Source organism: Rattus norvegicus, chromosome 7, assembly GCF_036323735.1.
Source record: "Rattus norvegicus strain BN/NHsdMcwi chromosome 7, GRCr8, whole genome shotgun sequence".
Lineage (NCBI taxonomy): Eukaryota > Metazoa > Chordata > Mammalia > Rodentia > Muridae > Rattus > Rattus norvegicus.
The window spans coordinates 105835592-105861457 of NC_086025.1; the positions used below are offsets into that span (position 1 = coordinate 105835592).

A 25866-nucleotide genomic window follows, 5' to 3' on the forward strand; every position below is an offset into this window, starting at 1 on the left:
TCTCTCTCTCATACAAAGACACATACATGTGCTATAAACCTTGGGTCTATGCCCATCTCATCTCAGTCATACACAGGTACTGCCTGGTTTTGTGTGTCAATTTGACACAAGCTGGAGTTATTGCAGAGAAAGTAGCTTCAGATGAGGTAATGCCTCCATGAGATCCAGCTGTAAAGGCATTTTCTCAATTAGTGATCAAAGAGGAGGGCCCAGCCCATTGTGGGTGGTGCCTTCCCTTGGCTAGTAGCCCTGGGTTCTATAAAAACAAAATGAGCAAGCCATGTGAAGCAAGCCAGTAAGAAGCACCCTCATGGGCTTCTGCATTAGCTCCTGCCTCCAGAATCCTTACCTGTTATGGTTTCTGTCCTGACTTCCTTCAATAAAGAACAGCAATATGGAAGCATGAGATAAATAAACCCTTTCTCTCCACCCTGCGTTTTGGTCATGGTGTTTTTGCCTCAGCAATAGAAACCGTAACAAAGACACAATGTTAGTAGTGGTCTCCAGGACAAACCATGCCACCCTGTTGCTCTGAAATTTGCACCACTCATCCTAGGATTCTGTCTCTACCTTGGCTTAAGGGATGGAGGGAAGCCTTTATGATTTCAGTAAGTCCTCATGTTTTACAGGTTGGCATGGTCACCTTCACTGTGTATATAAGTAATCCATGAAGGAGCTATACCACTAGCAGTGGTGGAGCCAAGATCGCATACACTGAAAACAGCAGTTCTGAGAGTCACCTCCCATGAATACTAAGTCCAGGCTTTTAGTCAGCTTTTTGGTAGGGATGAGGACAAGTCAGGGACATGCCTGAGCCTCAAGCCAAAAATTCCTCCTAGTCCCTATATTCACCAAACTACAACATATCAGTTTTCTGAGGTACGGCACCAAAGTGATGTGGTCTAGAATCTGTATGCCAATGGCTACGGCATGCTGTTCATGACCACAAGGGAGATAGGTCATCTCAATTCTGCTCACAGATCACAACTCTTCTCGAATCCCCTCTAACCCTCAACAGGGCTAAAGGCTTACAGCTGGAGGGCCCCTCCTCAAATCCTGCTCCTCCCTGTCAAATTAGTGGCAACTTGAAGCTGGTTATATCCCACCCTGAGTCTTAAGCATGGTTGATTCCATGGGGTCTGACACTGAGCCATGCTGCAGCCATCTCCCCATGAGTATCCCCCCTCCGTGGTATTGAGGGGCCTCTTTAAGTGTGGGAAGAAAAAGGCCTTAGTATCTCTGGTACCAATGTAAAACCCAGCAAAATGTAACACTCAGCTAATGCTGATAGGGGAGGGGAAAGAAAGAAACTAAACAAGGAGGGAGGAAGGAAGAGAGAGGGAGGGAAGAAAGGAAGGAGGAAGGGAGAATGAAGAAGGAGTTAATAACCCTGTGGTATAGCCACAGGAGAGAGCTGAGCACAGAGGCTGGGGTTGGCTGGGAGACAGGACCATCCAGGCCATTCTTATGGACACAGCAGCACCCAAACCTTATCTTTAGTTCCTTAATCATAAAGATATTCCCAGTGCCTGACACTGACAGTGAGGAGGTCTGCTTGCCTGTTCCTGTGAGTGAGCTCTTTCCCACTGCTCCATTCTATTTGATCCACAAGACCAGGCTCTGTGCTGGTACCATGACCTCTCTCCACTGTACAGGTAAAGAGCTACAGCATGGAGGGGTGACAGCCTTGTGGCTACCTGTGAGCCTGCTTAGATCTAGACCCTGAAGTCAAAGCCTACTGGCCAGGCTCAGGCCACCGACATTCTCCCTTCCATGTCAGGGATGTATCTTAAGAAGTCTTGGGGGTTGGGGATTTAGCTCAGTGGTAGAGCGCTTGCCTAGGAAGCGCAAGGCCCTGGGTTCGGTCCCCAGCTCCGAAAAAAAAAAAAAAAAAAAAAAAAAAAAGAAGTCTTGTCTACTCCAAATTTCTCAAATGCTCTTAAATCTTTGTAATGTTTACTCTGGGACATTAGATTCGTTTAGGAAACCACTGGGCAAACTCTAGTACCTAATTCTTGTTCATGTACAATGTTTTCCCCATGGGATGGTCATAGGGAGTGACTGGAGAGCCCTATGCATTTTATAAAGGCCCTTACACAAGTTCCCAAATGATTTTCCAGAACAGCATCAGTTTCCTCTGCCCTCCACAGCACGTGGTACTGCTGTGATTATGCACAGCATAATCAGCAACAGCACTGAGAGATCATCCCTTCAGTCTTTTCCAACTCAAATGGGATAGGCGCTTCCTTGTTTTCTATGCATGTCTTTGGTCCATGAGGTTTGTTATTCAAATGTTTTTGCCCATTCTGCATATTCAAATTATCCTAGATCATTTCTGGAGTGTGTGTACACATATATGCTGTGGCACATGTGAGTATTAAATTGTGTTTGGGGATGTGCTCACCCATGCATGCATCTAGGAATGTCAGAGGTCTGTGCTGTATGTATGTATGTTTATAAGTATGTGTGTAAGCATGTATGTATGTATGTATGTATGTATGTATGTATGTATGTATAGGCAGAGTCTCTCACTGACTGGGCATTCTCTAGTTTCAGCTAGACTAGTTCTCAAGTTCCTACTACCTCTGCCCCCACCCAAGTGTAGTGAGAATTTTGGTTTCTTTAAAAACCCAGGTATGTTACATGAACATGTTTTTTTTTTAATCTTGGTGTGGGATATGGGACTGCTTCAGATTATTCACAGCAACTATTTGCCTCACCCAGGCCCTAAGAGGAGTATGATCTTTACCAGCTGCAGACAGTTTAATTCTAAGAACTCTTGAAAGAGTATACATGGGAGAGCCCCAAGAGATTCAGCAGTAGCTGCTTCCCCTGTTGACAACCCTACTGAAGCTAGATCATTTCTTATTGCTAGTTTACTGGACAGCTGGATATCCTGATGATGACGATTGGACTTGCCCCAAGGAACTGAATCCCTACTCAACAGAAAATAACATATAGAGGTCCATGCCCCTTTTCTATTCTAACCTTCTGTCTCTCCTACCTGGTGTTGGGGTGTTAGAAGGGATTGAGGTGGAGAATGATGGTAGATATAAGAACCAAAATAAACTATCTAAACAAATTGCACCTTACCCTCAGTGCTACAGTTTCAGAAACATGTCACTGTGTGCAGCTTTCCTGTGGGTTCTAGAGATCTGAACTCAGATCTGCATGCTTGCACAGAAAGCACATTTCCCACTGATTCATGTCCCCAGCCTGTAGATGTCTGTTTTAAAAAATTGTTTGTAAAGCCAACATCTCTATTAAGAAAGGACTGTAAAAATGTTTTAGCATTGCTATATTCATTTAATAAATATCTCTTACGCCTGTTACATGCATAGGAAAGATAGGTACAACACACAGGGTCATCCTGGAAAAGTCTGCACTGACTTCTGGGATCTAATAAGATGTCAGGCCAGGGCGGGGCAGTGAGCAGAGGAAGAAGAAAGCCCAGGGAGTTATGGGAACATAAGCAAGGAGATAGTGTATGTGCCTATCACCTGGACATTTGGGGAAAGGTCAGACTTCCTGAGCTTTTTCCAAGTAGAGTGTGGAAAGTTGAGCAGAAAGCAAGCAAATGTATACAAGGCAGGTAACAACTCTGAACAAAAGGAACATCATTGGCCTGGCCTCAGAGGGTGGCAAGGTACATAGGAACGTTCCTGTGGAGAAAGGTACGGAAGTTTCTCTCAGGACCAGTGAATTAACTCTATAATCAGGACTCTTCCACGTTCAGTGTAACTCGGTATGCTTTGTCTCAAAGCACAGAAGGCAACCTGACAACTGCCTGAGCTTTGCAGGGTCTTAATAATGGCACATGGAAAACATCAAAAGGCAGATGCAGGATCAAAAGGAAAGGTGCTGTACCTAATTAGAACAAGCAGTGCAGTCACAATTCTGGGCTCAGAGAGTCAGAGGGCCCAAGAAGGAGGAACATGGGAAGAAGCAAGTCTGCTGGTTGCCAAACTCTTCCACCCTTCAATGCCTTATGAACACAGGAATTGTCTGCCATGTCTATATTGTTGCCCAGGACAGTTCCAATGCTGTGCACTTCCATAAATGCTAACTTTACGGATGAACAATCAAAAGCCAGTCAGTATCAATGCCAGTTTGTTATCTTAATATCTTGTAGTTTGTAGTGGTGAGAAGTCATTTGTTAGATGAATAGGGATGTCATCAGAGAGCTATGAACTTAGATGGCTAGCGACCATTTATTACCTGCCATATGTTAGACACTCTGTCTCTGGTGTGTTCTTCTGTGTCCTCTCAAGGCAGGCACTATCACTTTTGTGAGGGAAAGGTAGAGACTGGGATGGCGGAAAGTACCAGTTTCCCAGGTCACTAAATTGGGGAGAGCTAAGAGGGCAGAGTGGGATCTGAACCCAAGCCTCCCCTGGATTGAGCCATACTCTATCATCTCCAGAGATGTAGAAAATCCAATAGTGGCAACCTTCCAGTGACTATAGGGGAAATAACAAAGATGGCGGACAGGTGGATAAAGTGGTAGGATATATCCTTTCTCTTTGCCATGGCTCATAACATTTGATAACTTCCCTGACTGGGGAAACTAGGCATCCTCCAAGTTATGTCCTTCAACCTTTCAGAATTCTTAATGCATATCTTCCCCAGTGCACACAGGACATATACAGGTACATATCTTTATGAAGGATCTATGGAGTAAAAATGAAGCAGGCTTATTTAAGAACAAAAATCTGATGTAATTATATCAATAGAAAAAGGGATGGAAAACACATGTGACCCCTACTGATTCAAAAAAAACCAAAACAAACAAAAATAAACAAAGCATGAGACCCAAGCCAATATCTCTTCATCATACAAACACCCACCCCATTAATTAGGACCATAATGGGATTCCTCCAGATAATAATGGCCAAATCTGAACTCACACAATCAACATCATGCTTAATGGTAAAATGTTAACTGTTTTTCCTTTAAGGTCAAAAACAATACAAGAGTCCCTGCCACAGAACTCTATTCAACCTGGTGGTAGAACAATTCAGCATGAAAAAATAATAATAGAGGTCACCCAACCTGGAAAAGAAGAAGTCAAAGTCCCTGAATCTGGAGATGATATGATATTATCTGCACAAATACCAGAGAAGCCACAAAACTGTTAGAACCAATAAATCCATAAAAGTCATAAAATGAAAAACTGGCACTCCAGCACTGTCTATGTGACTGATCCAAAAAGGGGTGTTATAAACCCCATGGAGAACAAGATCAAGAAAGATAAAATACTCAGAACAACTGTAACCATGGGGGTGTACACATAAAACTACAAAAGCCTTACAATAGAAATTAGCTAAGGTGTGAGTCAGTGTGGAGGGATTCACGTCATCACTCAAGAGACTGACAGTTCTCCAAGGTGATGAAAAAGTTCTCATGAACTCTTCTGATGAACAGTGGCCATAGATATATGACACAGAGATCTAATTAGTAGTGTTGAGCTGTGCACTTAAAGTAGCTTAGAAAAATAAGTTATAGATGTTTATATATCCTCTATAGAGCATATGCACATATGTAAAAACAAATAAATATAAAAATGTATTCTGTTCCCTCAACCCTTCACCAAGAATTAAAATGACATTGACAAAGAAGAGACAGAAAGAAGTTAAGAGACAGAGGATGGGAAACAGTGCTGTGAAATTCTGTTTTCTGGACATGATGTGGTTTATCAAATTCATAAACTCATAGTAACTATGCTTTCCTGGATAAGCCCTGCATAGAAATCAAGCCAGCCAAACCTCTGACATAGATGAGGGAGGAGTTCTTGATGATACACCCTTTACTGAGGAACTATTGGCAATTAAGAGCTTACGAGAGAGAGAGAGAGAGAGAGAGAGAGAGAGAGAGAGAGAGAGTCATTCTTTAAGGGTGTAGCCAGAGTAGGCTTCCTATGCTCAAATGGATGGTCCTACACCCAAGCATATATGGACAGCACTAACTAGACTTAATGGAATATACTTATAATAAAATAAAAGGACATGAAGTTGGGAGGGTAATGTGTCAGGGTGGGAATCAGGAGAGTCAGAGAGAATGGGGAGGAAGAGGAAACAAGCAACAGCAGCAGAGGAGAATAGAAATAATCATCATCATCATCATCATAATAATAATAATAATAAAGAAATCATCTTATATACATGTATGAGATTATCAAATAATACATTAAAAGTATTTTAATTACATATTCCTGCCCTTTCTGCTGGGATTTTTGTCTGACTAGAGCTTGTGGAGGTCTTGTGTATGCTCTCACAAACACTGTGAGTTCATATGTGCATGTGCTCTGCTGTGCTTAGGAAATATTGTTATTTCACAGTCATTGGCATTTTAGAGCTACTGAGGTGTGGGGGTCTGCTTATTTAATGATGTGACTGTTTAGTGGGATGACCACACACTAGTCTTCAAAAGAAGAAGAGGAGGAGGGGAGGAGGAGGAGGAGGAGGAAGAAAAAAGAAGAAGAGGAGAAGAAAGAAGAGGAAGAAGAAGAAGAGGAGGAGGAGGGGAGGAGGAGGAGGAGGAGGAAGAAGAAAGAAGAAGAGGAGAAGAAAGAAGAGGAAGAAGAAGAGGAGGAGGAAGAGGGGAGAGGAGGAGAAGGAAGAGGAGGAGGAGAAGGAGGAGGAGGAGGAGGAGGAGGAGGAGGAGGAAGAAGAAGAAGAAGAAGAAGAAGAAGAAGAAGAAGAAGAAGAAGAAGAAGAAGAAGAAATTATCTTAAAGTTGAGTGAGAAAAGACAAAAGGTTTGAGAGAGAGTGAATGTTTGAAATACAGTGAATACACTGTATTTCTCAGAGAATTAATGTAAAAGTATCTCAATACTAACACAAAATTTAAGTCAAAAATAAGTAAGTAAAATAGGAAACAAGTATTTTAAAATAAAGTACTATAAAGATGTTCACATCACAATTCTGAATATGTTGTCTCCACAGCAAGTAGAAAATACAGTTACTGGTAAAATACAGGTTGATGGTCACTTTTTAGTTTAATATAGAAATTAACATGAACTGGTTTTTTGACTGGGTTTACTGTCTTCATGAGGAACTTTCTAGATGAAAGAAGAAGGTAACTTAGAACCACGAGTACAGCTGCAAGGGAAGACAAAACTGGCCGTCAGCTGCCATGAGCTGAGGAATGCAGAGGGCTTCCTTAGAATTCCAAGGCTAGAAGCTGAAATTTTAAGAGAAGGAATTCTGCCCTGGAACACTGGAAGAATGCAGTATTCCCAGACTTCACCCCAGGGAAGCCCACTGTTGAAAAAAAAAAGTCCTCTCAGTGGCCTTAAGGCACTAGGCATAGGTCAGGTTTTTATAACAAGCTCTGCTCACATCCTAGCATGGTTACTCTCCCAGAACCTGAGTGCGCCAGAGAGAAGAACAGGGTCCTTCTTTGAAAATATTGCAATCCTGAGATTTGGCAAAGAGGTCACCAAAGATGACAGAGATTCTAGGAGATCTACTAGCCACGAAAGCAGATTCACTGACCTAAGAGAAAATAATAGGCAGCAGGTTCTACCATGACCATGACATCACTATCTGGGCACTGTCTGGATCCCAGCACCCTATATGGAGGTAGAAAGATGTCTTCTGTGTTTCCAATAGCCCATCAGTGCTATGAAGCTGAGAGGTGTGCAGACCAGGGCTTTGTGGACAGTGAGGTATAACTTACAGGAGTCACAAACAGGGACTCTACTCAGAGAGCTCAAAGCCCTTCCCAGCAGAAAGCTAGAAGAGGAAAATGAGCTAGATACAGACATAAATCCCGGGCCTGCTTGTTCCTGACACTCACAGAACCTAAAGTGTCCAGAGGCAAATGCTGGCATCGGTGAAAATAGTTTATTTTGAAGGCACTGCATGCTTCTGTCTCCACACCCCCTCCCCAGAGTGGGCATCTCCATTTCCCTCCTCACTACCCCCTGACTGACTGTCAGCACTTATGGCACACTTGCACGATGCACCATAATTGCCACTCTGCTGGTAATGCATGTATGAAGTACATAATATAGAAACTTCCCCAAGCACACACCACCAGTAATGACCATGCTGGACCTGGGGTCAGGTCTCAATGATACCAAGGATGTATCCTTCCTGCCATTAACCATCATATAGTATTTCATGCTCACTAAACTCTGGGGACCATTCTAAAGGTTTCATATATAGCAACCATTTTATGTAACAGTAAGCCTGCCAGACTTGTTTTCACAGACAGAAACAGAATAACAAAAGAGCAGCAACTTTAATGACTTGAGCCCCAGGATAAGCCCAGCCCACCTAAGAATCTTCTGGCAGAATCCTGCCTCTTTCATTATCTACAGTATATCTGGAGCAACATTACTGCAAAGGAAGAGAAGGTAAACAATTAAAGAACCCAATCACAAATCAAACCATGCAGTTCCCAATTTATAGTAAGCAGAAGAATGGGATTTCAGAAGTGGGGTTTGAGGGGCAGGTCTTTGGGAAGACTTCTGAGTAAGACAGATAGAGGGCAAGGGTACTTTCTTATTTGGTTCTCAGCTGACAGTAATTGGTTTAATGGTATTGAACCAAACTTGCACACATAGGATAAGCCCAAGTGCTCTGTATGTTTTCATTGTTGAATTTGCTTGACTAACGTTCAATGAGGAGTTTTAAATCTATATTCATGAATGGTATTAGTCTGTAGTCCTGCTTTATTCCAACAGTTTTGGGTGTCTTGCATTCAGGCAATACTTTTTCATAGTGTGAGTTAGGACCCCTCTGCTCATTTCTTCCAGATAGTATGACAGGAATAAAGAAGAGCCTTCCACCGTGATAAGTGGAGTGCTCCCTAGTTATCCACAGAGGGGAGTGTGGTGTGGAATCCAGGCTGTGTTCTCCAGTGACCAAATTAGCAGTTCCTGTTCTCTTGAGTGTCTGAAGAGAACCATCTCTGTTCCAGAATGGTAGCATGAGTTACGGGCAGGGATTTCTGCAAAGTATGTAGCAGGGATCTGACAGAACAGAAGAAATGTGAGATTTCATGTAGATCTCTACCCTCCCCATCTCACCTTAGGTGGCAGTGCAGTGGGTAAGGACAACCATCATGCCAGCTCCCTCCCACTTGGCTTTCATCTATTTCCAAGAGCTAGCTGCCAAGTTGGAATGACGTAGGCCACACACCAATGGCCCTGGGAGGCAGAGCACTGCCATTAGTCCCCCAAAAGTCCAGCAATTAATTTAGTGAGCTGAGTTCCTTCCACGAGCCAGCCCATTGCCATAGTAACGAACATTCCTTATCCAGGGACCCAGAGAAGGGAGAAGAAAGACAAATACCGGGTAGAAACCAATTTAGAGAAAGAAAATGAGATCCGGCACACTACTACGGCAGCCCAGGCAGAGTCCATGCTGCCGAGGGTGGGACCAGGGTGTCCTAGAGTACTACTGCTGTGCTGCTGGGTGTTGAGCTGTGTTCTGAGCAGAAATCTGGCTAGAATATCAAGTCATGATGTGGACAGCATAGGCCACCGAGATATGTTTTCCTTCATAACACAACCCAGCTCCGAGCCCCTAGCCCAGACTTGTTAAACTTTACAAGAAGCAAACTCTACTGTTAGGTTAGAGGTGGCAGATTAAGGCTAAGCAATTTCCAATACAATAGGGCTGCCCGGAGCCAGGCAAGACCCTAGGTTTAAAACTAAGCACTGTGTGGCTTGGAACATGTCTTCATTCCTCAATACATACATACTGAGGATGGTGTCTAAGTCAGGACAACTGTCATTGACACTATCGGTCTATCCAGCAGCTCACAAAGTGATGACATAGGTCTATCAGAACCCATGCTGCCCCAGGAGTATGCAAACTAGACTCGAAAAGTGTTACCCAAAGTAGCAATGCCACTGTTAGCCATATAACTACAAATGAATAGTGACAGAAAGAATTAGAACAATTACAACTTCATGGAAAAACGACTATAATGCCACAAATTTTCAAACTGTCTTCAACTAATTTTAAAGGTATACTCATGCAATTATTTCAATGAGCAACCAAAAACTCTAGAAGCAAATGAAAAAAATTAGCAGATGTAGTTGATTTATGATGGTACACAGCTGTAGTTCCAGAAATTGTGGCGAGAGAAGATTTTCAAGTTTGAAGTCTGTCAGGACTACATAGCAAGTCACAGTCTCTAACACAAAGAAAAGGAAAACAAGATATAGTCCTGGAGTGGCTACCTACTCCTATCCTGCTTGCTACCAGAGTGCCTGGAGCATGACCCACTTGCCACTCAGGGGAGGCAGACCACAATTCGTTATAGGGTCCTAATTCTGTGTTTTCCCAGGTGGGAAACAGTGGAGTTTGGGATGATTTCTGTGGTTCCCAGTCTCCTGTGTACCCAGGCACCACTGGCATACTGCTGGGAGTGAAAAACAGGGTCCCCAGTCCATGTTTCCCTTCAGAGCATCCACACTTAAGGGGAGGTAGAGCCCTGGATCAGGAATAGGGTTTAATTCTGAGTGAGTGCCAAGAATTTGGAAAGCTGAAAGACAGAAGGCCTTCTCCTAGAGATTTAAATAATCTCTTGACAAAGAAGCACCCCCCAACCTCCGCCATGGCAATCCTTGATGAAGAGATGGTCAATGCTTGTTCAAATTGCTTTAAATTTGATGGTAGATGAGACTCCACACGCTTTTCCCAGGGTAAGCCAGGCACTACCTTTTGTAGGGAGAAAGATAACTCATTAGCATGGAGAACACCAGGGTTTTATGACATGTGACTGATTGCCGTGGTCCTCTCAGTGGGGTGTCATGGTTATGTGTTCCAGAGCAGGCAGAGGCTTCATTTATCTTCTATTTACAAATTTTTAACACAGTAATAAAATGTTTGATAAACCAAGTTAAATGGTATATACACATATCCTCGTATTTATACATATTGCAATCTCAAGTTCATACAATAATTTTCTTTTAAACAAAACACTGTGAATGGGAATCACATTTGGGTGCTAGCTCACCCTGTTCTGTTTTTACAGTTGTTTGGGGTTATATCAACAATGTGAAACGGAAAGGAAACTAGAATCTTGGTTGAGGGTTAGACGGAAGGAAATATTCACTATATACTGGGTTTCTTCTGTGTCAAGCATTTGCCCATGTGATAACTCCCTTGATGAACAGCGTCCCTGCAGACTCCCTGAGTTCAAGCTGTGTCCCCAAAGTCCAGTTCCTGAGGCCAAGCTGTGCCCCTACAGCCCAGCTCATTGGCCAAAAAACAAACTCCAATAACAATGCAGTTATTATCATTGAAATCAATCCACTTTGATTATTCACAGCTTCAGCAAATAAATGGAATTTGAATAAGATTATATGTCTTCATATAATCTTCTAGCAACATACAGCTGAACTACAGTGTGTGTCTTATTTCACACAGGCTGCTATAAGAAACTAAGATTAGACCAGTTGTTCTTGGGGCTTAAGTGTATAGTACTAGCATCTGGAAATCCCAAATCAAGGTACCAACAGATATGATATTGCTGAGTGTCACTGCCTCACTCATAGATAGCTATCTCCTCCCTGTGTCTGACATGACAGAAGGGAGCCCCTCTGGTCTTTGATAAGGTTAATTTTGAAAGGACAACATAAACCCCATTTATCTCCATTTAAGGACCCCATTTGTCTCCATTTAAGGACCAGGCTTGATTTCGAAAAAAGGCTGTAAGATACCAGCTCCAAGAACAGACCCTAAGTCCCAGAAACTAGGCCATAAGACACCAGCTCTAGGGACAGACCATAAAATCCAGAACAAGATCATAAAACCCCCTCCCAAAGAACAGCCTGGAGATAACCACAAGAATGGGAAAATATCTTATCTCAGGGTGGGCCATCTGTGCTGGGAAGGGGAAGCCTTATCTCATCCTGTAGTAATTTTGGGACTCTTACAAGTTTAACTCATTCAAGAGAGTCCTGACGTCATGGTTCAATACCTCCCAAAGACCTCAATTTCAAATACCAGGACACCTACATTCTGAAAGTTAGATTTCAGCAAATAATTGGGGGTAAGGGGACAATCCAGAGAATTAAAGGAGGAACCCATTATCCTACCCAACCAAATCAGTTAGAACAATGGGTTAGCATTGCCTGAGATGGGAGGGCAGGCAGCTCCCTTCACGGAATACAAGATTAATGTTCCTGCTGCAGCTGACCAGCACCAAGACCTTGCTGACCAAGCACTGAGGATGGGGATATGGGACACCAGGCATAGGAAGGAGGTTTTGAGCAACATCTGAGAGAGCAGAGTGAGGGTAACAGAGGCTTCATTTTCAAAAAACCCCTGAATTTCAGCTGTTTCACAGGATGTTCCTTCAATAACCCCAAGGATCAACCTGAGTGTTCTGATGGTTAAGACAAGGAATCCTTCCTAGACTTTTCCCCTCAAGATATATGTGCAGCTTGGTTTTCATGCGGGTTCACCAAAAACTAGAGCAAGGGGTGTCCCCAACTCTGTTGCCTCCTGTGGATCCAGTTCCCCTAACCTGGTCACCTTGTCTGTCCTCAGTGGGAGAGGATGTGGCTAGTCCTGCAATGACCTGATGTACCAGGGTAGGGTGATATCCAAGGGGGATCTCCCCCTTCTCAGAGGAGAAAGGGAGTGGAAAAAGAGGAGGAGCTGTGAGAGGGGGACCTGGGTGGGGGTTGCAACAGGAGTGTAAAATGAATAAATATATGAAAACAAAGGATTTGTGGGACTTTCTTGTGTGATGCTTAATCTTGATTCATTAATGTAACAGGATTTAGAGACACCTATGGATGAGCCTATGAGGTCAGGCATCTCCAGAAAGGTGTAAGGAGAAGGAAGGTCTAACCTAATGTGGGATCCCGGGGGGTGGGGGGGGGGGATCCTGGACTGAATAAGAAAGAAGGAAGTTAAGCCCCAGCACTCATCTCTGTTTCCGGACTACAGATAGAATAGAGATTGACACCCACAAGAGACAGAGTGTGTCCAGCCGTCAAACCTGAATCATGTTCCTAAACTAAAACACACGTCATCTGAGCCCTAAACTTTAAGGAGAGTGGAGACAGAAGACTCAGTGCTTCAGTTATGATACATCTGGGACCCAAGGCCCTCTGCACTGGCACCCTTCGAGTTTCTGCACACTAGTGTTGCCCATGACCACCTCTGCCTCCTCCTTCAGGCATCAGAATCCATCTGTTGTTTTGGGGAAACTTCCTTTTATTCCAGTCAAAGAGCTTCTCGTGAATGTACCCACTTTCCTGGCCAGCAGCTGGCATGGGAAAGACCTGAGTCTCCTGGGACTTTGTTTCCTTCGATCTGATGACCAGAACAAGTACACAAACCTCCACCATTCCTGCTAGGAAAGGGGCTGTGTTCCCAATGAGATACAAATAGTCATCTGTCCCTGCAGAAGGGTAATCATATGTTGAGGTGAGAAAGATCCTGTCTGTCACTTTGCCACATTGACCCAGCTTTGCCCAGAGGTCCTGCTTTTCTGTATCTTGAGTCAAGCACTTCCCCAACCCTCCTTTTCAAAGGATTCACACTGGGTCCATTCGCTTTAACAAATGAAGCAGAATCTTGCTGTATCTCACAAAGCCACAGACAGTGGCCCCTCCTCTTTGAGAATCTGCCTTCACTCCCCCAGGTATCCCAGATTCCTCTAGCTCCCTCCCTGCCTAATCCCTTCCTCTCCTCTCACCTTTGACCAAAACCTCAACTTAGATAAGGTTTCTGAGAATGACCAAGTTTGAGCTCTCCTTCCAACCTCCAAATCCCATCTCCACACACACTACTAGCACAAGCCTTCAGTGCCAACAATGCTATGGCACGGATAGGAAGGTGGATGCCCCCAAACAGCTCCTCAATTGGCAGGAGAACATTCAAATGTCTCTTTACTGCTTATTAAACTCTTCAGGCATCTGAGGGCTTCAGAGCACCAGGCCTCTTTCGTCCATATTTTCAGTGTGGAATTCTGCCCAGTTCATTCATAGATCAGCTCAAATTACAGGGGCGTGAGGACACAGTGGATATTTCTGTTTAACGTATTTTAAGAGTGTCTGCCCTGGTGAAGCAATGCGTATAAATAGTGGTCTGGACTCCACGCTGTCCCAGGGGGCTCCCATTTATCTGGGGAAGGATGAGAAGGCACATGGCAGGGCCTCTGTTCTGGGAGCAACAGGTCTGCAGAGAGCCACACTGACTCGGGCTCAGTTCTGCCTACACCGTATAATTGCAGTGTTAGGGGAGCTAGTCTCTGTCCTACCTTCCATCACTTCAACTCTAAGAAGGGCACATTGACCAGACTCTCCTATGGCATGGAAGGTAGAGCAATTGCTAGCTCAGCGCCTGGTTGCATGGCAATAACAGGGGTGGGGGCCACTAAGGGAGATGAGAGAGAGAAAGAAAACTAAGAGCATGCAGTTGGTAAGAGGGAGCTGTTGAAAGCAGAGAATCCTTTTTGGTCTAATTGCATACTGAAAACTCTACACAGCAGTAGAATGGTGCTCAAAAAACTTTATCCAACATCACAGGTTTCCCCAACATCCATCAGTGGGTGCTTAACTGTTGTCTCCATTCTTGACACACTCACTTCTCTTAAATGTACCTAAAGACAGGAACCCCACTACCTTGCCAAACACTAAGTCTAGCTCAGCATCCCAGCAGCAGGATGGGGCTGAGATAGGAGTCATCTGTAGATGAGGCAGCTGAAGGAAGACAGGGAGTTCTGTTCCCACTCTTGCTGCAACAGCATTAGCTACGTTCAGGGTTCCTCAGGTGGGAGCCCTGCCTAAAGCATATCTGTAGTCTATAATCTGGCTCTCCATACTGTCTCAGACCACCCACTGCATTCCCTCTGAGGGTGATGTTCTGTGTCTCTGTTTGCCAGATTATAAATCTCCAGCCTCCTTTACTCTCTGTGTGTGAATGGCTTACTCACCCTATGTACGAATGCCTTCCTGGAGGGCATCTTATAGCTTTAAACCTTCTTTGGGCTCTCTTAATCTATCACCTCTCAGTCTGTCCCCAGCCTCTTGTACCTGCCACATGGCTCTTTACCCCAGTTCACGATCCTCGTTCTCTAGCCCCAAAGTCACTCTGCCTACAACACTGGTTCTTCCTTTTCCTGACTTCATGACACTAAGAGATGATGTATTTCCCCTCTCAGGCAGACTCCTATGCAGCCTTCAAAACCCAGCTTTGGTGTCAGCAAAACAGACCCCAGGTTCTCAATTAAGGAGTATGACACCATCCTCCTCAAGCTCCCACACAGCCTGCTTTTAACACTGCATAGGTATATTAGAAAACTGCCTATTGGGCTCAGTGGCACTTGCCTATAATCCCAGCACTAAGGAAGCTCAGGCAGAAATAGTAAACATTCAGTGACAGTAATATAATAATAAATATAATAAAACTCTGCCTTACAAAAAGAGGTAAGCTATTGATTGTGCCCACACTGTGTGTCTGCTCTGTCTTCCTCAGTGGCTGGAACAGAGATGGATATGAGTGGGTGCTCAGAGAGGCTGTGCAATAAGCATCAATGAGTCCACGAGTCAGGGATCTGAGCTGCATATGTAGCTTAGTAAAATGGAACTATTATTACATACATATATTCATATATACATGCATACATATTTTTCTCAGAGAGCAGAAAAAGCATGGACTAGCATAAGTCACTCTCTTTGTCTAATTACCCAGGCATTTTCATTTGCTTCTTTTCAGCAAAGACACATGAACCTACCAGAACCCTACAGGCCTTCAGAATGAGCTGAGCACACAAAGATCAAACCTGCCCTTGAAGGGACAGGAAGAGGGACCTGCAGTGTGAGTCTCTCTTCACAGAACTGAGCCACAGATATGGCCAATGAAAGGGACCAAGAGGGATCTCACATCAATCACAAAAGGGACTCTCTAGCCAATTTCCTGTAGAAGCCTGAGGTTTTGGCAAAGGACAGCTGGCCAAGATTTGAGGATGTCATATTTGTTTGCTGACCAGGTGGTGTTCATCTGGCCTTCCACTTCTAGTCCCTAGGCTCCAGCCCAGACATCCTATGCAAAGCTCTGGAAACTGCACAGCTACCCAAAAAAGGAGCTAAATTCAGACCTAGGCCAGTCTCATGACTAGTGGCACAGCCCAGGCCATGAATTTAGGGCCCCAGGCTCAGTCAGAGGCCTCCACATGGCCAGGGTGCCAGAGTACCTGGCAAGCAGATAGAACCCTCCCTGACCTGTATGCCAGGCTCAGTCTGGGCATGGCCTACCCCATATCCTTTTCCCAATTCTAATATTTCATTGACTTATGTAACTGCAATGTAAATTTAATTGAAATTTCATGAATCTAATACTACTCTGAGTCAGGAATCAGGGGTAGATTTCAACCTGAGAAACTGGCTGAGTCTCTTATGCACCCAGAATTGTGTAGACACTAATAGAGAGCTTGGTGCCTGGCCTCACAGGTATGCCAAAGGGTGATTATAAAAGGTGATTAAGTGCTGGATCATGGGCACCTACAGTTACTGCCAGATGGGTCTTACCTGGCTTTCTCCAGCATCCTAGTGGTCACCCATCTGTTTTCCACTCAACCTGACAAGGTTGGGGAGTCCCAGCACTGCATCCCAATAGGCTCCCAGAAAGCATTGAACCAAGCAAACCAAAGTGACATATAAACACCTCCGGTCCCCCGTGCCTCTGCCTCCCAGCCAGACACCATGATATAGAAGCACATCTTTTCCCATCTGTCAACTGCTGTTCCCAGATTATTCAGATATTAGATTTTTATTGGCAAGTGTGTTTGGATATGGATAAGATTATAAAGGGACATGCACTAGACTGCCCCTCCACAGAGAAAACTGAGAAGGGCCGCTGGGTCTGTTGTACTTTGTCACAACATGCCAGTTATCACCTTTATGAATTAAGTACACTATCGGGTAGCCATTTAAAGTAACATTCCCAGCAGCTCTATCTTCCTGCTTAAGGGAATTACATACACTTGCCTTTACATAATTACACAGCTTTACCTTCTATTCATCTGTATGAAACACACAGATCTCTTTGGAATGTTAAGGACCAGCATATTGGGCCTAGTGATGAGTTTGAATCCCAGTTCTCACACTTACTCATGGAATGTCCCTGAGCCTCAGTCTAGTCTGCAGAGGACAGCAGCACAGCTGATGACACCTAGGCTCTGCCCAGAGACAAGGAGAACTCTGTCTCAGATAGTACCAGAAAGATTCAGGTTTTGTTTATGCAGAGCTCAAAAGTGTGTCCTGGGAAATGGATTCAATTGCTCTGAGCATACCCAAAAGACTAGAGAGTGATAGGGACAGAGTTCCCATTTGGATGAAGGGAGAACCTAACCGGAAGTCCAAGACCACACCACAGGCTGATTTAAGGAGGTAGCTGCACCTCCTATGCTGCAAGGGTTCAGGGCCCTGTGAACAACATGGCAGATCCTGGACTCAGTAAGGGCCCAGCCAGGGCCCCACAGTGAACACTCAGAGAGCTCAGTGCAAAGCCCCTACAGTGGGTGTGTTTAATGTCAGAACCCTCTGGGGTTAGCCCAGACTCTCTTGGTGATGTTTGTGTTTCTGTTTTTACTTTATTTCCTTTGGCTATATTTCCCTGTGGTAGGGCACGTAACATGAGAGCCGCTCTCCTGCCAGACTGGTGACTATAAACATGGTATTGTCAGATTCAGGCACAGCGCTGGGCAATACAGCAGCAGAACTTGAGCGTTGTAACCGATCCCTGCTGGTCTAACTGAAGCTTTACACCCACGCTTCAAATAAAATCTCATCTGATTTGGTGCTGTGGTGTGTTTGTTTTTTCTTGGTTTTCTGGCACTAGCGGAAGATTACAGCCCTGCAATTTAGCTCCTGGGCAGATCAGGCCAACTACAACTGTCCAGTATCTACTAGTATACTGTCTCAGAAACAACCTCTCTCTAGAGAGGGTTCCAGCCAAAAGTTTTAAAAGATATTCTCTCCTGTGTACCCAAACATAACAATGTTACGTTGTGGGGCAATGGAAGTTGTGATGCCAGGCACTAGAAGCAGACAAGGGACTGCAGGTGCATGTGGATGAGACGAAGACATTAGGGACCTGGTGCAGTTTGCAACAGGCTTCTGCATGGCTTCTGGCAGTGTCTTCAGGGGTGCAGCAGGCAGGCGCTATTGCACTCACTTACACATTCACTGGATGACTGCCAAAAAGCAAACGTCCTTTGTGCATGCTGACGGCACTCCAATTGGTATTTTGTCCTGAATCCTCAGACCTAAAGTGTCCTGAAAAAAGTATTCTGCCCATAACCTATGACCCAGAAATCCTATTCCTTGGGAACCATCTGAGGTCCATTCTCTCCTGTGTCTCTGCACTCAGATGCTCAAGGCAACTGCAAAAGGTCAGTAAGGCCAGGGAGGCTCCTCCCTCTGCAGGGTGCTCAGAAGCAGCCCATAATGTTAGGATCAATGAGCAATGAAATCATAATGACTGATTTCACTGAGTTATAAAGCTGAGAGGTGGTCATATCAGAAAATGCATTCATTCAGATATTCACTATATAATCATCCATACCCTCATTAACTCAGTAAGCCTTGCACCAGCTCCAGACAGATACAAAGGAAGATATTTCATCCTGGCCACTTCACCTTACATGTTAATAAATCTGCCCCCAATACACATACACATACATATGTTACATATGTAGATATATGTGTGTTCTTTCTCTCTTCTCTCTCTCTCTCTCTCTCTCTCTCTCTCTCTCTCTCTCGCTCTCGCTCTCGCTCTCGCTCTCGCTCTCGCTCTCGCTCTCCTAGTGCCAGCACCTGATGAGACCTAGTACTTCATGCTTGGTCCTTACAAGCCAAACAAGCAAGTCAGCACCATTCTCCAGATCTCCTTTTGCTCATCTGTAAAATGGACAAAAACAACTCCCTTCATCTCACCAGGTTTTATAACTATTTTTGCTAAGCAGCTTGGCATGGCTTCAATTTCTGAATAGAGACTGCTTAAACAATCCTCGGGCACCTTTCCTACTCTAAAATACCCACAGAGGTCTTTCCCACTTTCTGGTTCTGCTAGAGAGCAGCAATAATGTGTCAAGACATTTGCCCAGCATGGAGAAAAGGGCTATGTGTATGCTGAACTAATATCTCTCTGGTATTTGTTTATAAACTCATAAGTAGAGGAGCACAGGCCATTTACAGTCAATGCTACAACAATCACACACCAGTGCAAACCTCCTCAAAACCATCAACAACAGTAACACTAAAGAAAGGAAGGCAGAAATTCAAGACTGGAAGGATATGTTTTCAAATGGATATCAAGCTAGTAAGAGCCCTTAAAAGCTCATCTTACCCCAGCACTCATATTTAAAGTAGCCTTTCAAATGTCCCAGAAAATAGCTGTCCAGCCTTCATCTGAATATTCCCCACAGTGAGGGACTCACTACCTAGCGAAGAGTTAACTGGATGATTTTTCCAACTGACCTGGAATCCAGAGTTCAAGGAAATTGTCCCACTAGTTCTAATTCAACCCATCAGAAACAAAATTGCAGGTCAGTGTCTATTCCCCAGGACACCCCAAGGCACATGGTTACCTGTCTTTCCCCCTCTACACCAAAAGACTTTTCTAGGTGTTATTAATTTTTCATTCAAATAAGGTTTCTATCCCAAAGACATTTCTTGGATGCATGTCCACTTAAATGTGACTCTCTTACAGTTGACTCAAACATAGAGTTGAGTTGGTCATCAGGCTAAGACAGACACACTTCAGGGTCATCTCAAGGCCACAGATGGCCAGGGAGCCTATGCATGCCTGAAGTGCTCATCACTTCTCTGACAGCCATCGAAGACCTTGCAGGGACTCAAGGAGATAGGATACTGAGCATGAAATGTAAACATTGGCATTAGTGGACAATAAAAATGGCCATGGGAGAGTTGAAGTCTCTGTGGGAGAAGTTGGCTGGCACACCGCTCACTACCATTATGGCCGGGTAAGAACATATGAGAATGTGTTAAACTTTGAACACATCCCAGTAATACAAGATACAAGCTCATTTCTGCTGCAAACATTTCTAAGGGCTCATGACCAGAGTCTTGCTGGAGTTCTGGAAAGGAGTCCCTCACCCCATTCAACCTCTTCTCTAATAACATAAGGATTATGGCTCTCTGTGGCTTCTCAGGGGCAGTGTTGAGGAGAGGCCCCAGGTTCAGGAGACAGAAACAAACTAAGATATCAAATGCCTGGCCACTTCCCTTGTTAAGGACTCAATCGCTCCTAGTACCATCTCTTCACAAATGAGGAAATGGAAGTTCTCTAGATACATCTCTTAGCTGAAGGCAGACAATATAAGGAAACTGTACAAGGAGACAGTGAAAGTCAGGACTGGGCCCACACATAGCAGATCCCTAAGCCCCACGTAGCTTCTGTCTCTAACAGATCAGAACACTGCCGCTGAAGAACTTCCTAGGGCGAGTAGGACTAATCCAAAAGGAATCTTTGGTTTTCTAGTCTTTCCCCAGACACATGTCAGTGAGAGGCAGATGAGGAGCCAGAAGGATCCACGTAGACAAAAGGAGAGCCAACGCAGAGCGAGGGGTCTGCAGGATGACAGGGATGGTTACAGTGATGGCTGGAGTAATGGGGACATCCCAAATGCCAGAGAAGCATGTCTGCCTGTCATCGCCCAGTCTGTCCACACACAAACCAATCCAAGTTAAGCTTTACTGACGGACACATGAAACCCCGTCTGCTATGGTGCATGGTATTCAGAAGCAAACAGACTGAGGCACCTCTCTGGCCTCAGGGATGGACGGCAACATGCTCAGATGCGAAAGAAATCTAAATTTAGACCAAGAAGGCAAAGCCCTTTGCCCATCAATACCAAATCAAAAAGAGGCTATACTTCCTACCTCCACTCCCCCAGGGTCCTTTTCTTCCCACCAGAGGCACGCACATCCCAACAGCTCTAAACACCCATTCCAGTGGGCTCTGGTGATGGCTACCATGACCACTGTGCTCTCTGCCCTTCTTGGACAGTTCCTAAGAAACAACCAGCAGGTACATACTGGGGATTTCATTTCCCTCTGAGGCTGAAGAAAGTTTGTCTCCTTCATATTGGAGGCTCCCCAAAGTGCTTCAACAGGAAGCTGACCAGGGATGCCAGGAGCACTCTCATGTTCCCTCATCCCTCACTGGAGCCTATGACCCCAACACAGGCAGCTGAGAAAACTGGGCCTTACCTGCCAGGGAGATGTTCAAGGGGTCCAGCCCGGGCTTGTGTCCTGGGATCAGAACCACTGGAAGCGGGGTTCAGGGAAGATGCCAGTCTCAGGCAGTTCCCTTCTGGGATTCCCCTATAGCATACAAATACCTTGCCTGTCACTAAAAAGAAGTTCTAACACTCCTCAGTCTCCAGGCAAAATGTGGGAGCTTTCTCCTAGACCATGGGTCCCAAAACAGAGCTAGCTTTCAAGGCTGCAGTTAGAGGGAAAAGCTGAAGCTTATCAGAGAAGAATGGCAAGTGTGTGAGAGAGGCAAAGCAGAAAAGGGACAAGCAGGTCCTAGGGGAGAAGCCACAGCCCTCTCAAGCCTGTTCTGTCCAGGAACAAAGCTGCCCCAGGCCTCCCCAGGGGCTCACTGGCTGGTCTCTGGGTTTCCCCGGCTAAAAGCTCCCTGCCTAGGGGGAGGAGACGGGAGTGGGCGGGGTCGTGAACATGGGCTGGGGCGGGGCTTGAGAGGGAGGGCTTAGCCTTAGTCTCTTTGGGAGCCTAGAGGGCGGCGCCTGGGCTGATGGAGTTCCGTGACCCTAGAGGATACACTCTGAAGGAGGTCAGGGCCCCAGCAGAAAAGAGGAGGAGGAAGGAGGCTGCGCAAATAAAGGTTTTGATATTCCAGAGTCAGCGAGGCCTTGGGAAGCCCAGGAGAGCTTGAACAACTGTCTAGTTAAGGACTTCACTAGATATTTTGGTCCCTTTACAGAGAGCTCTGAAATAACCCACCGAGTTTAGAGGCAGCTGTTTGGGACCAGTTTGGAAAGTTTGGAGCACAGGGCTGGGGGAGGGGCGTGTGTGCACAGCGCCCCTTGTCCAGCCCTCACACTTCTTGCTGAAACAGAAACAGAAACACACTTATCAATGCCAGAGACTCTTTCCACCGTTCGCCCTATTTAGGGAACTTTCACTTCTCCCTGAAGCCTTGGGATAACCAAGGGCTATGATTCTATTGCCCATCTCAGAGGAGAGAAAGAGCCTTGGTCATCCACCAGCCCAGTGTCACCATCAAGGCAGGGAGGGAGCCCAGGTAGGGCTGATGAGGTCACCAATGGAAGACCAGGAGCAGGTGCTGGCGCAGACGCCCTTCGACTTTTTCTTTCTGAGCACTGTTCCTAAAAATGGGCCAGGCAGGGTATTTTGAAATGGGCAAGATGAGAGCATTGCTTAATTGGCAAAGTCCCTCCAACCCTACGCTCAGTCTCCTAAGCTGCAGAGTGTCTTTATTTGGCTGCCTGTGTAGCAACATTTATAAACAGACACACCGCGGGGCTCCTCTGTGACCAAGGAACTCACAACAGCACCCCACACCCTTTCCTTTTTCTTCCTTACGTTTCAGCTACCCCAGTGACAGTGTTAGGTGCTGGCTAAGTGGACCAGAGCCTGGGACAGGCTTAGAGTGGTCGCTCAGCAGTGTGTACGGGAGCTAAAGATATGACAACGGCTAGATAAACCAAGGTGACTTTCTAGGCTTACTTGCAGCCTATGGGGGAATGAAAATCACATAAGCCACTATGTCTCCCATCCAGGTGGTAGAAATGGAGAGTGACAACCAGATTGGAGTGTCTTGGGGCTTGCCCTGCTTTACATACGGTAGACACATAAATGAAGGGTAGAAAAACTGGGGTAGTCTGTTGGGCATGTAGAACAGACAGAGCAAAAGTCTACTGAAAGTGGATTTGACATTCTTGTGAGACAGCCATGATGGGGTACCCAGAATGGCTTTCCCAGTCTGTGATAAACCTGTCCTCGTTGTGAGGACATAACCCACCGTCATTATGAACCCCTGAACCACAGCTTCCCCATGGCCTAGCATATCCCCACCCCCTTCCTGATTATTGTTGTTTCTGGACAGCACTCCTGAGATCAGCTAGTGGACGGGGCTTACAGCCTCCCGGGCTGTACTATTATCCAGGTAGTGCTCCCCTCCCTTGGTTTGCAATTTTATTTTTGTTTTATTTTACACACACTCAGTATACCATTTTGAGGGATAAGGTGTGAAGTGTCTACTCCATTTATACTCTGCAATTCCTCCTAAGATGCTGGACAAACATCTCCATCAGCAGGAGAACCCTGCAAGCCTGTGTAGCTGTTAGGATTCCGTGCCCCCAGTGGGAGAACCCTACAAGCCCCTGTAGATGTTAGGGTTCCGGGAGAGAGGCAGGACTGCCACTCACACAAGCCCTGCTACCATCGTCTGAATCCAACTGTCTGTGTGGAAATACTTCATGTCTTTGATAGGAGCGGCTCTACCACAGAAACAGAGGCAACTGATCTGCTTTCTCACTGCTGTGATGTGAGGCCACCAGGCCAGACAGAGGCAGTGGGTAGTGAGCAGGTGATCTGGAAAGGCACTCCCAACAGCACTCCATCTCACTCTCCTCCTGCTTTGAAGCACTTCTCTGCCAGGATGGCAAAACCTTCAAACGTCTGAGATGTGCTAAACAGGAATAGGACATTTGTATACAGGTCCCTCTACCCATAGACACAAGGATGTGCACTAAACAGATGGTAAGAAAATGTCTCCCCTGGGACATATTTTGTTGTTGTTTCTTTTGATCACTGTGATAATTAACATGAAATATAAATAAGGCAGACAGGGTTCAGGTATCAGTAGTCATAATGTTTCTCAGTTGCTAAAATTCCTTCCCAGGATAGGGGAGGGGTGAGTCACAATGATCCCTCTACCCACGGTTCCGTCGGCAAGCTGAAGTATAATTCTGCCCAGTTCACCCTGGAGAACCTATGAATTTATTGAGCTCACACATAAAGCACAGGTGAGAGGGAGCTGAAGAGCGTGGGCAACTCCAAAACAATCGCACTGAGAACTCTTAACCTAGTGTAGGTGATGGCTGTTCCAGAACTATGTGGATAGAGCTCCTGTCCCCCGCAGCCAAACTCTAGCCCCTACCCTAGACCCAGAGAGACCCTGTGCAACTATGGCAAAATGCTATACAATGGCTGGAACCTGAGATGAGGGCCCAGTAACCTTGCTCTTCCCAGGAGGGAAGGTCATTAGCCCATAGGGCAGTCGGTATGGATGCTCTCCATAGACACAGCTGATCTCATGAGGACAGTAGCAATTTATCCTGGAGAAAAGCAACTTACATCCCTGAAACAGCTCCTATGTCATATCGAGATAAAAGCCTGTGTATCTACCTGTCTCAGTCATCTGAATCAGGGATTCCAAACATTGTAGTGAGTCACTGGCCTTGCCATGCATCTTCAGTAGTCTCCGGAGGAAGCCTTGTCAGGTTCAGGCTGTTGGCCACCCTTGTTCAGCCCCTGACCATGGGTCTTCACCATAGATCCTTGCTGTAAGCACAGTCTTGCCTCTAACACATCTTTTCCCTCTTTAGGGTCCTCTCATAGAATCCCTAAGCCCTTTCTCATCCTGACCTGAAATGTAAGCTTCCTGAGGGAGGGAAGGGGATGTGGATGTTTCATTGAGACCCTCAATGCCTATAAATACATGTTGACTGAATACATGAGTGACTGGATTCTGTGTTTATTTGGCAGTCATTGACGCATTGTATTTTCAACTGGCTCTTTCTCCATGGGTTTGGATTTTGTCTTTCCCAACTGGGTTATTTAACTTCCTGGGGCAGGAGATGTGTCTAGATCCCAGAACATCAAGGATTGTTATGTGCATAAGAGCAGTGCAATTAAAGGGAGGTGCAATTTTTGCCAATCATTAAGTGCTCAGTTCTTATACTCCTCTGAGATCAGCCGAAAGTGTCCCTCAAATCTGTTTCACAAGAATAAAAAGCTGAGTAGGATTTCTTAATGTGTTCATTTGTTTTAAAATAATGTATGTCCTACAAGTTCTGTTTGGCTAAATCAGCTCCTGTTTTATTACATTTATTCATTTTAGGGGGTCAATCATAATAATGTTCTTGTTTGTTTCTTTCACATTATATTTGCATTTAGTTTTTAATACATGAGCATTTTATCAAAATCATAACATTTACAGTGTTTCATAAACTCTTAAACACCCAGACTGACTTAGTACAAAGCTAGGTAACAGCTTCCCAGGACACATACTTTGAGGACATGGGCCTCCATGTATCTAGGCCTTGGGTATCTGACTGGGATCCTACCTTTAGGTAGAAGCCCTGTGGCCTCTGTGGCCTCTGATTGTCCACATGAAGTCAGGACCTCCACACTTTTCAGTGCTTGATTCTGAAGCACTGAGAACAGCCACAACTGAGAATACATAAGTCTGCTTCCCTAACAACAAGGTGGCATGCTCAGCCTATAGTGTTAGATGCCTAAGCCGGCCCCCATCCAAGCCTTCTCAAAGTGTGTAATGGGACATGTTTGAGATGGATCACCAACTCAGGAGTTCTGGTTAATCTCCACCCTCCACCTGCCTCTGCATGTTCAGCCCTGTTTAATCTCACCCACTGAGACTTAGCCACATGCCTAGTTTGAGACAGCAGATCCTGGAGCTTCTATGTTCCACATGTACCAGCCCTGTTCATCCTTCCCATGGCTGGACCCAAATACAGAGCTATAACCTGAGTGGTCTCCTTACCCTTAATCCCGGTGCTCACTTCCCTTTCCATACTTTCTCTTGCCTCCCCTCCAGGTGTGCCTTCCTGAAATGTTACAGCTTCTC

The 25866-nt window shown here is 45.3% G+C and overlaps 1 protein-coding gene across 8 annotated transcripts in view; it reads right to left on the reverse strand.

Moving 5' to 3' along the window:
• Col22a1 (collagen type XXII alpha 1 chain) overlaps nucleotides 1–21655 on the reverse strand; it is a 237471-nt gene extending 215816 nt beyond the window's left edge. For 4 of the 8 annotated variants that reach the window (XR_010053430.1, XM_063264445.1, XM_063264447.1 and 1 more), the window contains exon 1: nucleotides 21216–21654. The gene's annotated coding sequence lies outside the window, so the exon portion shown is untranslated. Of the gene's footprint in view, nucleotides 1–21215 lie in introns of all 8 variants that reach the window. The other 4 variants (XM_063264443.1, XM_039080218.2, XM_063264444.1 and 1 more) reach the window with 2 other exon arrangements.
• Nucleotides 21656–25866: the final 4211 nt, after the last annotated feature.